The sequence below is a fragment of the Dermacentor albipictus genome, chromosome 10 (assembly GCF_038994185.2).
Source record: "Dermacentor albipictus isolate Rhodes 1998 colony chromosome 10, USDA_Dalb.pri_finalv2, whole genome shotgun sequence".
Lineage (NCBI taxonomy): Eukaryota > Metazoa > Arthropoda > Arachnida > Ixodida > Ixodidae > Dermacentor > Dermacentor albipictus.
The window spans coordinates 36,960,144-36,976,469 of record NC_091830.1 but is presented as its reverse complement, the minus strand read 5'-3'; the positions used below and the strand labels follow the sequence as shown (position 1 = coordinate 36,976,469).

Here is a 16,326-nt window from a genome sequence, read left to right as displayed (position 1 = left end):
TGCTGTCGGCAATTCCTTCGCAGTCACTGAACGCGTCGCTTCTTACTGCGACGGCTACGCTGGATCTAGGAGGAAGCATCACGTCGTCATCGGCAATGTAAAGGGCGTCGAATTTTTCTTCAGTGTTGAATGCTGCGATAGCGTGCTTTGTTGAAAAGGAAACACATGATTCCCGCAAGTTGATTACAGCGCCATTATCCTGCAAGAAGTCCATGCCAATAATCAAGTCTCTTGAGCACTCGGGAAGGACGATAAAGCTAGCGACGTACGTGAAGCCTCGTATTCCTATTCTAGCCGTGCACTTTCCAGCGGGGTCGATGAGGTGTCCTCCTGCGGTGCGAACTTGTGGCCCTTTCCATGGTGTCAGCACTTTCTTCAGTTTCCTGGCAAGCTCACTACTTACTACCGAGTAATCCGCACCTGTATCCACTAACGCGTTCACTTCGTAACCGTCAACAAACACACGTAAATCGGAACCAACGTCGCTCTTGTGACACTGGTTTCTGAGTCCCTCGTCGTCGCTCGGAGTCATCGATGGAGGTTCTTGTCTTTTCGCGTCGGCAGCGACCTTACCTCCTGAGGTCGCTGACTCTAGTTTTCCCGAAGCGGGCTCTGTGAACGGCGTCTTGGGGAGCTTGAAGACGGGCGGGGGCTCGGTGACCGATGCCTAAACGGCGCTGCTGATCGAGGTTGGTGTTGCTGGTAGGCGTATGGGGAGCTCTGACGAGTGGACAGGTATTCTTCGATTTCCGATGGACGCTCACCATTTCGAGGGCAAGGTGCGTTCACCGGAAAGCCACGAAGCCCTGCCTGGCGATAGTGGCACATTCTGTACAGGTGGCCAGCCTCCCCACAATGGTAGCAGAGGGGTATTCGCTCAGGAGTGCGCCATACATCAGCCTTCCTGAATCTTCTCTCGGGTGGCGGCAGCGTAGTTCGAGGCATCGAGCCATTCATAGAGGAAGTGGCGGCGACGTCAGCACGTGCGGGAGTTTGCCGCAGCACATCGGCATATGAGACGCTCGGTTGGCGCAGTCGTAGCGCTTGGGGCTGCGCACTGAGCTGTGGTTCCCGGACGACCTGCCTGACCTCTTCACGAACCAGGTCTGCCAGGGAAGAGGGCGTTGGAGTGTTCTGGTCAAGCCGTAGCCGCTGGAGCTCTTCTCGCACTACAGATCGCACGAGCTCTCGTATGATCGCCACGCTATTTCCAAAGACGGCTGGAACTGTGTCTACGGAGGTGATGTTCATCTCCCGGTTGTACATCCTTGATCGCTGTTGCAGCGTGCTTTCCATTGTTGTCGCCTCTGCACGAAACTCAGCGACGGTGCGCGGCGGGCTCCGAACCAACCCTGCAAACAGTTCCTGTTTTACGCCGCGCATTAGATGACGTAGTTTCTTGTCCTCGCTCATGTTCGGATCGGCTCGGCGGAATAGGCGGGACATGTCTTCTACATACATGGCCACGCTTTCGTTATTACGCTGATTTCTTGCTTGCAGGGCAGCTTCGGCCCTCTCCCTGCGGTCGGTACTCGGGTAAGTTGCCAGCAACTCCCGTCGGAAAGCGTCCCACGACAGAAACGTCGCTTCGTGGTTTTCAAACCACGTTCGAGCGCTGTCCTCTAATGCGAAGTAAACATTTCGTATCTTGCGCTCTCCGTTCCATCCATTGAACTCAGCGACGCGCTCAAAGCGTTCCAGCCAGTCCTCCGCGTCTTCAAATGTGTCGCCGTGGAAAGGCTCTGGCGTCATTGGCGAGTTGACCACTATGTGAGTTGGCGTGGTTTGAGTCGTCATCTCGGTAGCGTTTCCGCTAGCAGATGCTGACGCTCCGATAGAAACCGGCAAAGGGGAAAACTCGGGGGGCTCACCACGTAGGCGACGACTGCTGCGTTGGTGAACAGGAGTCAACTCGATGGGTCCAAGTCGCCGCGAGTCCGGGCTCCTTTCTCTGGCTTGAGAAGGGCTTGAAATCATACCCCGGCACCTCCACCAGATTTGTAACGCACAGTGAGTGACGTTGCTTTAATCAATCTACCTTGGGCGAACTTGTGCCCGACAAAGAGCTAAACGAGAGCCTCGCTAGAACGTCCACAGTCTTTTCGCAAGAGACCCGCACCTCTTCTTCTTCCCTCGTGTCCCGCGCTGATGGCACGTTGCTCCGATTGCGCGTGCCTTGCGGGCCCGTGTTGCCCGCTTCACTGCCGCTATCTTTCGCAGGTAGCAGTAAGCAGCTGGACGGACGCAGGAGGCGGCTGGCGCGTAATTTGAAATCATCTTGCGTCAATATTGAGCAGTTAATTTTCCTTCACGACAATCTGTAACAAGCGTTTAACTGACTGAGAGCATTACCTGAGTCCATTATCTATAATGGGTGCCTCTTTAACCTGAAGCAGCCTTGTAAAGTGCAATATTATTTTTAAAAGGGTAATAAAGCTACCTATACCTCTTTTGCAATTTTTAATACTAAACGTGTATTCGATATTCGATTCGATATTCGAAGACTGTTTTTCGCCTTATTCGTATTCGATTCGTATTCGAAAATTTCAATATTCGCACACCCCTAAATATAATCTTTTCAATCAATGCTCCAACGAGAAATTTGGACGAGACGCCTGTCAGCGATTTTGTTCGTACATCAAATCACGGACAGATGCGCAACATGTACTCTGTCGTCTCAGGAATACCGCATTCCTCCCAATTCGGGCTGCCCGCCCGGTCTTTTATATATTTATTCATTTCTTTATTTATCTTATTTTTCTACATTTCTTTTTCTGCCCCACTTTAACGTATGTCCGCCCGGCCTATGAGATGTATAGTAGCGCTGGGCGAAGGCCACACCGAGTCGTAATTTGTGCAGCAAGCTTGCATTGCACCTTTTCATGCTCGGTAGTATTCATATTTTCATTTCTGTGTCGAGTTCGCGAAGGCGGTGATGACGATGACCTGGCGAGGCCCAACACACTGCGGTATTATTGCGCAGAAGTCTGTACAACAGCGCATTAGTGTCTGGTCGTGAAAATGGGATGGACACTGGCGCGGCATTAATGTGGGCCATTTCGCTTCCGCGACGGTGAGCTCAATTCCATGTAAGCCACAGTGTCCCGGAATCCACTGAAACCTTATGCAATGGCGAGGGTGCAAGGCTACGACGGAAAAGTGACAATGCATAATCAATGGGCCTCAGTAAACATCGAGTTCCAAGGTCATCAAATAGAGAGTGAAGTACTGGTGATTGAGGGGGTGACGTATGACTTTCTGCTATCCAGACCAGATATAAAGAAACTAAAAATCAACGTTTACTGGGACGATGCTGTTTTAGTGGAAGGACTATCAAGGCAAGAGACACAGCCTGATAGAAAAGATAACCTGCGAGTTGTCAAGTGCGCGAGGGATATTGCAACGACCTATCCTGAACTGGTATGCATAGGAAGCTACCCACCAGCGATGACGTCACACAAGGTGCCTTTCGAACTAACCGACAAGACTGTCATCCGAAAATCGCCTTATAACATGTCAAGAGAGCGCAAGATATGGTTGAAGAAGGAATTGCAGGAGATGCTAGACGCGAATATAATCCGGCCTTCGGTGTCACCCTTCGCCTCTCCCATAACTATTGCGCCGAAAGAAGATGGAACTTTCAGACTGTGCACAGATTACAGGGTTCTCAACCGCCAGACAGAGCTTATACCATTTCCCATGCCGAAGATAGACACGATTATAGATGAGACAGGTGGTTGCCGATGTTTTTCACGTATTGACTTGTGCAAAGGTTTCTGGCAGATCCCGCTAACCGAAGAAACAAAAATGTACACTGCTTTTATCACGCCCTTCGACCTGTACGAGTATAACCGGCTTCCTTTCGGCTGGAAAAACTCACCAGCATGGTTCCAGAAGATAATGAACGAAGTCCTGAAGCCTTTCCTAGGTGTCTTTTGTAACGTGTACATCGACGATATTATCGTCTTCTCCAAAACAGAGGCAGAGCATCAGGAACACCTGTCCCAGGTATTAAATGCCTTGAGCTTGGCACACCTCAAGGTTAATTTTAAGAAAAGTGCGTTCTTTCAAAGAAAAGTCGTGTTTCTTGGAAGAGTCTTTGATGGGACTACCAAAAGCACGAAACAAGAGTCCGTTGAGAGGATATCCCAACTGGTAAAACCATATGACGTCCACTCATTGCGTGTGTTTTTGGGATTAGCAGGACATTTCAGACCTTTCATAAAAGACTTTGCCATAAAAACAAGATGCCTCACGCGCCCAACGCAGAAAGCAGTTCCATTTGTGTGGGATGAGGAATGTGAGAGAGTCTACCGTGATCTGGTGCACAGAATCTCTGCTGACCCTATTCTACGCATACCAGATTTCACTTTACCCTTTGAACTGAATACCGACGCCTCACATTATGGAACAGGTGCAGTCTTGTACCAGAAATGTCCAGAAGCATCCGGCCGAGAAAAGCGACACGTAGTAGGCTACTACAGCTACACCCTCAAGCCACCTGAAGTCAACTACACCACTACTGAAAAGGAAGCGCTTGCAGTCCTTAAAGCAATTCAGTACTTCCGTACGTACCTAGAAGGTGCGAAGTTTACTTTGTTCACCGATCACCAGGCCCTCACTCATCTCTTGAATATGACCCAACCTAAGGGACGTATCGCCAGATGGGTGAACTATTTGCAGCAGTTTGATTTCACCATCTCCCACAGACCTGGACCCCTTTTGACTGATGCAGATGCATTGTCTAGACTGATGATACAGGCCGAACAATCTGAAGAAATTAATGAAGTAAAATTGTGGGAAGGCACAGAACAATTGATGTTTATGGAAGGTCGCTATCAAGTCCCGCCAACGCTGATTTCAAAGGTTCTTTATTTGTACCACGATAGCCCAGAATCTGGAGGACACGACGGATTTTGGCGCACCTACAACAAGCTAGTCAAGAGATTTACGTGGCCTCACATGAAAGAAGACGTCAAGCAATACGTTCGTTCATGCCACCTTTGTCAAGTCAACAAAGTGAAATATAAGCAGCCTACGGACGCCATGATAATACCTTGCCACTCGAACGTGCCTTTTGAAGTTATACACCTTGATTTTGCCGAGCTGAATAAGAAACGAGAAGGAGTCCGAAAAACGCAAGCTTTTCTTCTGGCCATAGATGAATGCACCAGGATGGTCGCGGCACGGGCAGGAAAAGAAGATGCGAATAGTGTCATCGCCCTTCTCGAACGGGAAATGTTTAGGACAACCAGGACGATTGTATGTGACAACGGTCCAGCGTTCAAGAGCGAAAAGCTAGCAAGATGGGCTCGAGACCATAATATATCAATCAAATTCTGTGCGCCATACCATCCCGCAGCGAATGGGCTTGCAGAGCGTGCTATACGAGATGTAAAACAATACATCAGGATGTACGATAGTTTCCCTGGTGGTTGGAAATGCTCTTTAGAAGCAGCTGTACGCCATCACAATCGCTCCTACACCAGTGGCTTGGGATGTAGCCCGCAGTTCGCTTCTTCAGGAGAGACCCCTATTCTTCAGGCGAACCGTGAATTGGGGCTGTTAGAAAATCTCAAGATCGTCGAGGAGAGGAAACAAAAATCGCAGGAGGAGAGGTACCGTAAACGAATGAAACAAAATTTTGACAAGAGACATTGCTTAGATATCCCAGACATTCAAGTCACCGACCTCATTCTAGTTAGGAAAGGAGTAAGAGAATCCAGTGCCAAATTTTATGGTCCTTACTCTGTGACAAAGACAGCCACTCAGAAAGGAATATTGAAGACTGTGTGGTACATTGGTGAACGGGGCGCAGTTGAATGTGCTTCGATTGGAAACGTTTTCAAGTATTACCCCAGGAGGGGTTAGCAAAAGAAACCTGGAAGGGTGAAGCGGTATGAGCCTTCGAATAGAAGATAAAGAAGCGCGAGAACCGGGAGACAGGAGAAGAGAAGAATGAAGTGGAAATAAAAATGTAGACAAGATGGACGCCAGTTCCACAGCAATGCTTTACGTCTACTTTGTCCTTTAAATAGGAACGCTACAATTCTAACGAAGGGAGTTGAAAAATATGTCAGATAATTTGGCTAGTTGGCTGAAATATATACTTGAACGGCAGTGCACACCACTAAAGTTGAGTTTCAAGAACAAACTGAACAATGTAAGTTTAAAGAGCATGATCGATTATTTCGGATGGCGCAGTATGCCCATCGGTCACGACATCTTAACATTTGCGGGTGCGGTCCGTAATTCGAATGCACAATGACGATAAGTTCACAGGAGAACTGACGGAGATGTGTTTCATTAGAAAAGAAATATATATTTACCGTCTTGCTATCAGTCATGCTTTTTGACTGATAGCAAGCCGGTAGACTGCGAGCTTTTCTTGAATACGAGCTTCGTCACCATTGTTTTTCTGCCACGCTGTTGCGCATGCGTGATTTCTTGCTGCGTATTTCTTCTTTCATTGCTTCCGATAAAGTTCGCTTGCGAGTAGAGTGCGGCCCTATTTCGCTGTACTCCTTTTCGGTGTACTTGTGTGGTTTGCGCTGCCATTCGAAAGCGGGAAAGATTGGTGCACAGTTAAAAAGGCGGGGTTCCTATTATACGCAGATTCTTACGGTAGCTTGACATCATCTCCTGAGTGACTTCTTGCCCGGATGTCGGATGAGAATGAGTTCAGATGCGAGTCGGATGGCAGGCAAGAGTGGTATAGAAGGGTTGGTGCATCCCAACTCGGCGGAGCACGTTGTTTTCCCTTGAGAGAGTCGTCGAACTAGACGCAAAGCGACGCGTTCGGCTAGGTCTGTCGTCTTTCTTGGAAGACGCTGGCCTTCTGGGGGAACTACAAAAGCCATTTGCTGTCGCAGGCGCTTACAAGGATCGTGGTATTATAACGTGTGTTACATGGAGCCTTGGGATGGCAGCGAAGAATACTAGATTGCCCGTGTTAGTTGGTATACGAATGACAGGTTAATATATTGATCGGTGGATCGTTAATGCATGCTGGTAACGCGAAAGACTGTCAGGACAAGAGACGCACGTAAAGAAGACTCGGCGTTCATCCTGGTTGCGTGACAGTTAACGAGATTTCTTGCGCTGCCACAGTGCATAAAAGGGGAAAAAATGCTCGTGTAAATTTTACCCCGCTCGACATTTCGTTTAGACGAGCGGAAAGATAGGTACTAAGTGCAAACAAGTTTGACTTGTGAGAGTAAGAGCAAGTTTTAGTCCAAGACCCATTTGAATTTTCCTAGTCGTATAGACGTGTGTCGTGAGACGTGAATCCAATCAATCAATCAATCAATCAATCAATCAATCAATCAATCAATCAATCAATCAATCAATCAATCAATCAATCAATCAATCAATCAATCAATCAATCAATCAATCAATCAATCAATCAATCAATCAATCAATCAATCAATCAATCAATCAATCAATCAATCAATCAATCAATCAATCAAAACCCAGCTAGTGGATCAAATACTTAGGTAATCGTTGTAATTGCAAAAAAACAATGACATACCGGAAGGATCTCAGAACTCTGTGAGTTGTTTGGCTTTTCCGTAGATAAAAACGAGACATATTAGCACAATGAAAAAACCGAGGCAGAGCAGGTGCGTAAATAATATGGTAATTGAATATGGTACATAACAAGCAAGTGTGAAAGCAAACTGCAATGAAACAATAAGAATACGCTTTAAGCCAGTTTAACCTATTTTTCTAATATGGAATTTTTTATTTTTATTTATGAATACTGCGATCTTGTACACAAGATCATAGCAGGTAGCAGGTGGGAAACATTGTGTTAAGATACAGAATTACAGACACAAAGAGAACAAAATTGCACATAGAAATTCAACAAGAGAATACAGCGACAAGGTCAATTAACAACAATCACTTCAAATGCTCTTGAAGTGAATGTAATGATGTCTGTCTGACAACATTATCCGTGAGGTTATTCCAATCAGTGATGGTCCTTGGAAAAAAGGAATATTTAAAACAATTAACTCGCGGATTGAAAGGTGTTATACAAAGAGAATGGCGATTTCTAGTTTGGTACCCCGCGGAATAGATAAGGATATTGGAGGTGTCAACTTTGAAATTATTATTAATTAATTGATAGAGAAACTTTAAGCGACATATGCGATTTCTGTTAGGAATCGAGGGTAAACCACTTTTTTTGAGGAGGTCACTGACTGATGCTCACCCGTAAGTGTTATGTATAAACCTTACTGCTTTCTTTTGGATTTTTTCAAGTTTATTTATGTTTAGCTTTGGAAAAGGGTCCCAGATAATTACTGCATATTCTAAGATTGGTATAATAATAGTGTTGTAGGCAAGGAGGCGTGTATCAGGGGTTGCTAGCTTAAGCGAGCGTCGTAAGAAAAAAAGCTTTCGGAGAGCGTTTGCTGAAACAAAGTCGACATGCCTGGTCCAAGAAAGATTATCAAAGATCCACAGACCTAGATACTTATATTCTGTGACTTCATGAAGAAAGTTATTATTAGCAGTGTAGTAATATAGAAGAAGGATCTTTTTAAGTGTTATTCTCATAAATACGGTTTTTTCAAAGTTAATTGACATTTGCCACTTCTCACACCATGAAACTATTTTTGCAAAATCATTATTCAGCCTAATTTGATGATCACTCGAACTTATTTTCTCATACAGCACGCAGTAGACCGCATATAACTTAACACGTACTGACAGGTTTTTAACAATATTATTAATAAATATTAAAAACAGTAGGGGACCGAGGACGGATCCCTGGGGAACACCAGAATCGACAGGAACGTAATTGAAGCAAGTTTTATGCAGTTCGACAAACTGACGGCGATCAGATAGGTACGATTGTATCCATGTTAACATCTGTTTATTATGTATAATAAAACTGAGTTTATGAAGTAGTTTCTTGTGCGAAACCTTATCGAAAGGTTTTCGAAAGTCCATAAAGATAATATCAGTTAGTTTTCCTTCGTTGATTTCAGTCGCAAAAACATGGATTGTTTCGACCAGCTGAGTGCATGTGGAATACCCTCGTCAGAAACCGTGTTGAACAGCTGCCAGTACATTATGCTCGTCGAGGAAATTAGTTAGATGCTTATGAATGATGTGTTCAAATAATTTGCACGTTGTTGAAGTTAATGAAATAGGGCGATAATTTTCAATACACGTCTTCTCTCCACTTCTGTGCAAAGGCTTAATTCTAGAAGTTTTCCAATCACACGGTAGAACACCTTCTTTCAATGATCGAGTGAGTAGGACGCACAAATACTTTCAACACCACTCTGCATACTGTTTAAGGAAGGCATTTGGAATATCATCTGGTCCAGGGGATTTCTTGATATCCAGATTTAGCAATAAATTAAAAACACCCTCTTCAGATATTATAACATCAGGCATGGAAGGAAGGGAGATGCTAAAGGGTGGGAGACGCCCGTCATCTTTCGTGAAAACTTTCTTAAAGGTGTTATTAAATGCTGCTGAAACCTGGACATTGTCACTTACACGTTGCCCATTTATAATAAATGCATCGGTAGAACGAGAAACTGGTGCAATTGACCGCCAAAACTACTCAGGTGCAGTTTTTATAAAAGCCGGAAGTTGCTTATTGTAGTATTTTTCTTTATCTTTCAGAATGCACTGTTCTAATTTCTCCGAAACTTCATGAATTTTTGCCTCTAAAAAGGCTGAGCTTGATTTTTTTATTCTTTTCTTGAATCGCTTTAGCTTGCGCTGCAATTGCAAAGTTTCTCGCGTAATCCAGGGATTGTTATTGTCTGACGTCTTGCATATCACTGGTACAAAACGCTGAATGCAGTCACGAACAATGTTTTTGAAAACAAGCCACAGGTCATCCACGCTACAAGTGCTGTGCAGAAAACTATAATAATGAAAATCTAAAATATCAATAATCGATTCATTGTCAGCACGGGCAAAATTCGGAAAGTGTCGAGTATCACCCTTTTGGCCCAATAATATGTCTTCTATTACCAAGATTACAGCTTGATGATCAGAAATACCGGCCACTACATTACATGAAAGTTTTTTCTTTGATATTGCCTCGTACCAAGAATAAATCCAGTATTGATGAAGAATCTTGTTGGATTCTAGTAGGGTTCTTCACAATTTGTAAGAGATCGAAATGAAACACCATACCAAGCAGAGCATCTCCTACAGAGTGCGGAGATTCAACAGAAAAAGTAGCCCAGTATATGTTTGGTAAGTTAAAATCTCCAGCTAAAATTAACTTATCGTCTGGTTTCGTGTAGCAATAAAGATATTTCTTAACTTCATCTAAGACAGCGACAGAGGAACCGGGAGGCCTATAGATAGCCCCAAGGATATATCGGAAATTTTTAGCATATACTTTACAAAAGACAGCTTCAACTGTAGCAACATCAGGCAGTTTTAAAATCTGAAATGTGCTTTTGAACAGTATAGCCACTCCGCCACCTCTTCTGTCGCGGTCTTTCCGAAAGACTTCGTAGTTTCTTGGTACAAATTCGGAATCAAATATTTCTTCATCTAACCATGTCTCTGCTAGCAAAGCTATGTCCGGATTATGCGTTAATAGCATACCTTCCAGATGGGAGACTTTGTTTACAACGCTACGACAATTATTACTAATTATTGTTAATGTCTTCCTATCTTCCTTTTGTGGTCATTTTTTTTTAAAGAAATTTTGTAGCGAGCATTGTTCACTGAGTCCCAAGCAAACATCATACCATCTACACAAAGCTTGTTAAAAAAAAGCTTGACCCTAGCTCCGTTCGATCTCTCTTCCGCAGAGCTTTCCCATAACTTCTTTCTAATATTTCGAACGGCGAAAGAAAAGTCTTCCGTGATCGAAAATTCCGTTCCATTGAGCTTATAGAAAGCTTTTAGGATTGAATGTTTTTCGCGGTAGTCTAAAAATTTTATGCGAAGCATATTACGAGGGCTCAACCCAGCTCCTCAGGCGCGGCGGTGACCATGAAATCACGTGACACCGTGACGTCACGACAGAGGAGAAGTGGCTTTGGCTCAGCTCTTGCAAGACGGGCTGGGTGGGAATCGAACCAGGGTCTCCGGAGTGTGGGACGGAGACGCTACCACTGAGCCACGAGTACAACGCTTCAAAGCGGTACAAAAGCGCCTCTAGTGAATGCGGTGTTGCCTTAGAAACGCGCTGTTTCTAAGGCGTGCGTCTCTTGCTCAGGCGCACATTTCGTTGCCGCGCCGAACGCTGCTTTGCTCGACGCTCACCGCGTCCAATGCGGGGCGCGTAGTCGCTGCCCTGTAGCCCATTGTCTTACACCCCTTGGCGGGTCGACGGGAACGCTGTCGCGTTCCACTCTTGAAGGCGAAGAAGTAATGCATGAGTTGTTTCTTCGTCTAGCCGAACCAAATATAGCCAAGCAACAGCAGTTCACCAGGCTAAACAGTGGTTCAACAACTAAAATAAAGGCTAGTATGCTTCGCATCCTGGGCTTAACCTTACCTAAGCCACAGCCATTTTTTTAATGATTACTGGGCGACCATTCTTGCCCTTTCTTTTAAGCCTGTGGCATCTCTCTATGCCTTTAACAGTAACATCTAGTTTTTCTTGGAACACCGTCTCGTTCACCTTCGCGATAAGAGATTCAGCAGTTTCATCGCTCTCTTCTTTTATTCCGAAAATAATCAAGTTATTCCTCCGGCTTCTGTTTTCTAGTTCATCAACCTTGTCTTGCAGGTATGTCACTTTATCTTCCAGCTCAGTCGTTGTTGATTTTAACTCGCAAATTCACCCTTTTAATTCATTTAAGGACGCCAACTGAACCTCTAAGAACTTCATCTTTTCGTTCAGTCCTGCGATATCTGCTTCAATCTTTCCTTGATTTGTCAAAATGTTGTTGATGGAGGCTGTCATATTACTCTGGCCGGAAAGAATCATCTGCAACATTTCCTTATCAGTAGGACCTGGATTTGACGCAATGTCGCCACAGCTCAAAAGACTCTTCCTAAATGAACACACATCCAAAAGTAAATTTCTTATACTAAGTGGGCAAGGCAGCAGCAGTAGGGAACGGTCATCACTGCGATAACATTAGGCATGTAAGTATGCACTAACCTGCACGACAAAGCAGAATGGGTTGACCATTGTGTCCGATGTGCTGCTGCCGAGCCCACTGATTCCGAACGCCAGGTTGCTGCTTCTTATACCCGCTGGTGGAAGCCTATGATGCGACGTCACTGATGCCGGCGCAGGCGTAGTAGCCACAATGAATGGCTGGAAGATGCTGTCTACGGGGCAGTGTCTCGTACAGATGCGTCGATGACCAGGCGCTGCATGGCAATTCCTTCTTCTGCGCAGATACGCGGTGCTTGCATTTGTAGCAAGGAAGCTAGAACCTGCACGACAAAGCAGAATGGTTTGACCATTGTGTCCGATGTGCTACTGCCAAACCCAGTTTCTTTCGAAGTTTGCTTATTATAGCATTTCTAAAGGTATAATGATAGCTTGGTATGCTTGTTTCCTTTATTCCAGCCGAATATGTCACTAATATTCCCGAAATCTGGGACTGCATAGAAAGCGATTGGTTACACGACGTTTGAAACCTCGTAATTCTTTCATAACATACCGTACTTCGCTTTAATATAGGCTGCCTCTGTCAACGGACCTAAATGTTACTAATCTGATACCCACTAGGTAACAGCTAACCTTAGACACTTACTACTGCGGGAACTTTGCAGAAGCTACACTGAATAATTGCCGGTATTATTGAAACAAATATCGTTATTAAATACCGTTGAGCAGTAAAAACGAAATACGGGGTTTAAATCAGGCACCTATCCCAAGAATTTCTCTGTATATTAACTTGATAAGCCGGTATGTGTGTAGTATATTCTCCACGAATACCCGCAGGCAGTGAGCGATCAATTCTCAGCGTCATCAGCTCACCGGCGTGCCATGGTTCTCCGAGGCCATGTACAAGGACGTGGAAGGGGTGTGTGTCCATAGAGTTTCTCTCCACATTACCTGGAGGGAAATCTGGCCCTGCTGCGCGGTGGTATGCATGAAAATGCCGGAATATTTTGACTTCAGATTGGCATCGTTCTCGAAGAACCAGGCAAGCAGCATTGCGCCTGGGTTCCGTCTGTCACAATGATTGATATTCTACTAGAACTGCACGTAAAAAGTTGTTTTAGCATTATTACACAAAAACATGTCTTGTTTAGCCATAAGAACTTGTTACTGTCACTGAACAGAAATTGTTACTGAACAATTATATGATACGCAAAAAGTATTGGTGGGCCGCTAAAGTTGGTGGACAGACGTCTAGATTCGCATTCCCGTTGAAACAGAGTCATCTGTTCTTGCTTTTCTTCCCCTCATCATGCATTGTAGGTGAGTAAATATGAAATTTGCGTGAATGGAACCATTTTGTGAAGATATTATTTTAAGAACGTGTTATTTGTGTAGTCATATCCACGTTCTAGACGAAGCCACTTACAACAGCAACCAAACCAAGCCTCGCAGACACACATACTATCGTTTCCATTCGAAATTTCGAATACTTGCACATCCCACGCTAACGACCAGTCCCGATACGAGCTCTGGTTTTACGACTGGCTGGTTTCACGCAGTACTTAATATAGGTTCATCAAACAAGCAAATACTGATGTTCCGTTAAGATATGAATTCTAGAGCAATTATTGGACAATTTAAGTTACCACCCATGCGTTAAATGGTTAGCCTTAAAATGAACCTCTTTCCCTACCACATTCACTTTATTGTCAGGAAGCACAATAAAAGCAAGCGTTCAGTTAGCTGAATGTTCCTAACTAATCAAGGATAGAAGACACAGGAAGAAAAAGAAAGCTGCTCGTTGCCTACTTTAGACTGATAGAAGTGGCGTACAATATTAAGAACCACTTGCTTAATACTGAATATTCATTTCTGCGTCGGAAAACGTAACAGCGCCCTTCAGTTTGCCGAGCCTGAAAATTCGACGCTTAGGTGAACCCCAAAGTTACGCTGCCCATGCTATTCATTTTCAAAGTATAATTACTGATAAGAATACTTTACTCTTTGCAGTATGCGTGTGGCTGCCGATCACAAACAGCGTTGTTAAGCACGCCCAGGCACACGCATAGAGCTCACTTTGCTCTAATGTGCTCAAACCTTCGTGTTCGCTTATTTCCAGCGCAAGTTTATAGCAGTTACGCTGACCAGATTTTACGTAGCAAAGTAGATGTAAACAATTCCTTGTAATGCATTTCGTTGTTTACGTACAATGTAATTTAACGATTACTTAGTTCACTCGGTAATGTTCCCCGACCGTAATTTAATTGCTTCTTTTTTAGGAATGATTTGAATGCGACCAGTTACATTCCTGACGAAACATGCTCTGAAAGCTGCACAGATTTGAGAACTTAAATTTCGCGGGAACTACAGAGTCCAAAGGAATGAAAACATTTGTTCCTCCCCATAACTCACCACGCGTCGCACGTGGCAGATACTGCGGTACCTGATCGATCCCGCCACCACCAAGACCACACACATGAAAGGCATATGCAAAATCATACACGCTTACGGGGGAACGGAAGAACAATTCCTACGGGATGCGGAACGCCTTTACATATCCCAAACGCCACCGCAAATATATCCAGACTACTCAGAAGAATGCAACGCCACCCTAGACGAGGAATTCTCCGTTGCCGAAATTCAGGCGGCCCTCGTAAAGCTGGACACCAAGTCGGCCCTTGGCCCCGATCGAATACCCAATAGGGCACTACGCAATCTCGATTACGGATCGATCGAGAAACTAACAAAATACATTAACGAGTGTTGGGCGCACGGCAAGCTACCCTGGCAATGGAAAGAAGCAAATATCACACTGATACCGAAACCCGGCAAGAAATTACAGCTGGAGAACCTGCGCCCCATCTCCTTCACGTCCTGCGTGGGCAAGTTAATGGAGCACGCGTTTCTCAATAGACTCACGGATTACCTCGAGGACAACGACTTATTTCCACACACCATTATTGGGTTCAGAAGACATCTCTCCACGCAAGACGCCCTTCTGCAACTAAAACACCAAATCATAGACAATCCGGGGCATTCGACGAGAGCCATCCTCGGGCTGGACCTGAAGAGGGTCTTCGATAACGTTCGCCACGATGCTATATTGCGACAAATAGACAAGCTAAATCTCGGCCTGCGCACGTACAACTACGTCCGAGACTTTCTCACGGGAAGAACCGCTCGCATGCGAGTGGGACAACTACAGTCAGAGCAAATCAACATCGGCAGCTCGGGCACCCCGCAGGGCTCGGTGATCTCGCCAATGCTCTTCAACCTCGTCCTGCTCGGGTTGCCCGACCGATTGTTTCAAATCGAAGGACTGCATCACATGCTATACGCGGATGATATTACGATCTGGACTACAACGGGCAGCGACGAAGAGATCGAGCAACGTTTACAACAGGCCATCCAATGCGTAGAAAACTACCTCGTGGGCATGGGACTCGCCTGCTCGGCCAAAAAATCCGAACTGCTCCCATATAGACCAGTCAGAAGGGGGCGCCCACCTAAATGCTACACCCCCCTGGAAAAGCAATAGATTCAATTAATGGCATCAAACGGCCTACCCATCCCGATAGTAGAGAAAATCCGGGTACTAGGAATGATGATAGAGCATAAGGGTGGCAATGGCGAAGCACTTCGCAAGATAACGGCAAAGGCCACCAGCACGATGCAGCTCATTCGACGCATCACCAACAAACACGCGGGCATGCGCGAAGGCAGCGTCATCCGACTCATACAAGCCTTCGTCATTTCTCAGATAAGGTACACGGCAGCGTTTCACAACTGGACGGTTGCGGAAAAAAACAAGCTCAACGCGCTCATACGCAAGGCGTACAAATGTGCGTTGGGACTTGTGCCTGGAGTTAGCACCACCAAGCTCTTAAAACTAGGCCTACACAATGCGCTCGAAGAACTTGTGGAGGCGCAACAAGTGTTCCAGCTTGAACGCCTATCCAAGACCCGCCCGGGCAGACACGTACTTGAAAACCTTGGCATCACGTACCAGTCGCAACACGGCGTCAAAGTAGACATTCCAAGACCCATACGCGAGCAACTATACGTACCCCCATTGCCTCGCAATATGCACCCCCAACACCTCACAGGGAGGCGTAAAGCCAGGGCAAAACACATGACCAAAAGTTACTCTAACGACAAGGAGGCGGTCTTCACCGACGCAGCCCGCTATCGAGACAGGAAGAGTTTCGTGGCGGCAGTCACTAGCCATCGAGGCAACCACCTCACGAGTGTCACCGTAAACACGG

At 45.4% G+C, this 16,326-nt stretch overlaps 2 long non-coding RNA genes across 3 annotated transcripts in view; one reads left to right on the top strand and one right to left on the bottom strand.

The window, feature by feature from the left end:
• Positions 1 to 12,185, bottom strand: part of LOC135911902 (uncharacterized) — a 41,775-nt gene extending 29,590 nt beyond the window's left edge. Inside the window, exon 1 of the long non-coding RNA XR_010567490.2 lies at positions 12,104 to 12,185. This is a non-coding gene — a long non-coding RNA (uncharacterized lncRNA). The remainder of the gene's footprint in view (positions 1 to 12,103) is intronic.
• LOC135911866 (uncharacterized) overlaps positions 1 to 16,326 on the top strand; it is a 279,105-nt gene that overhangs the window by 61,453 nt on the left and 201,326 nt on the right. The window lies entirely within an intron of this gene.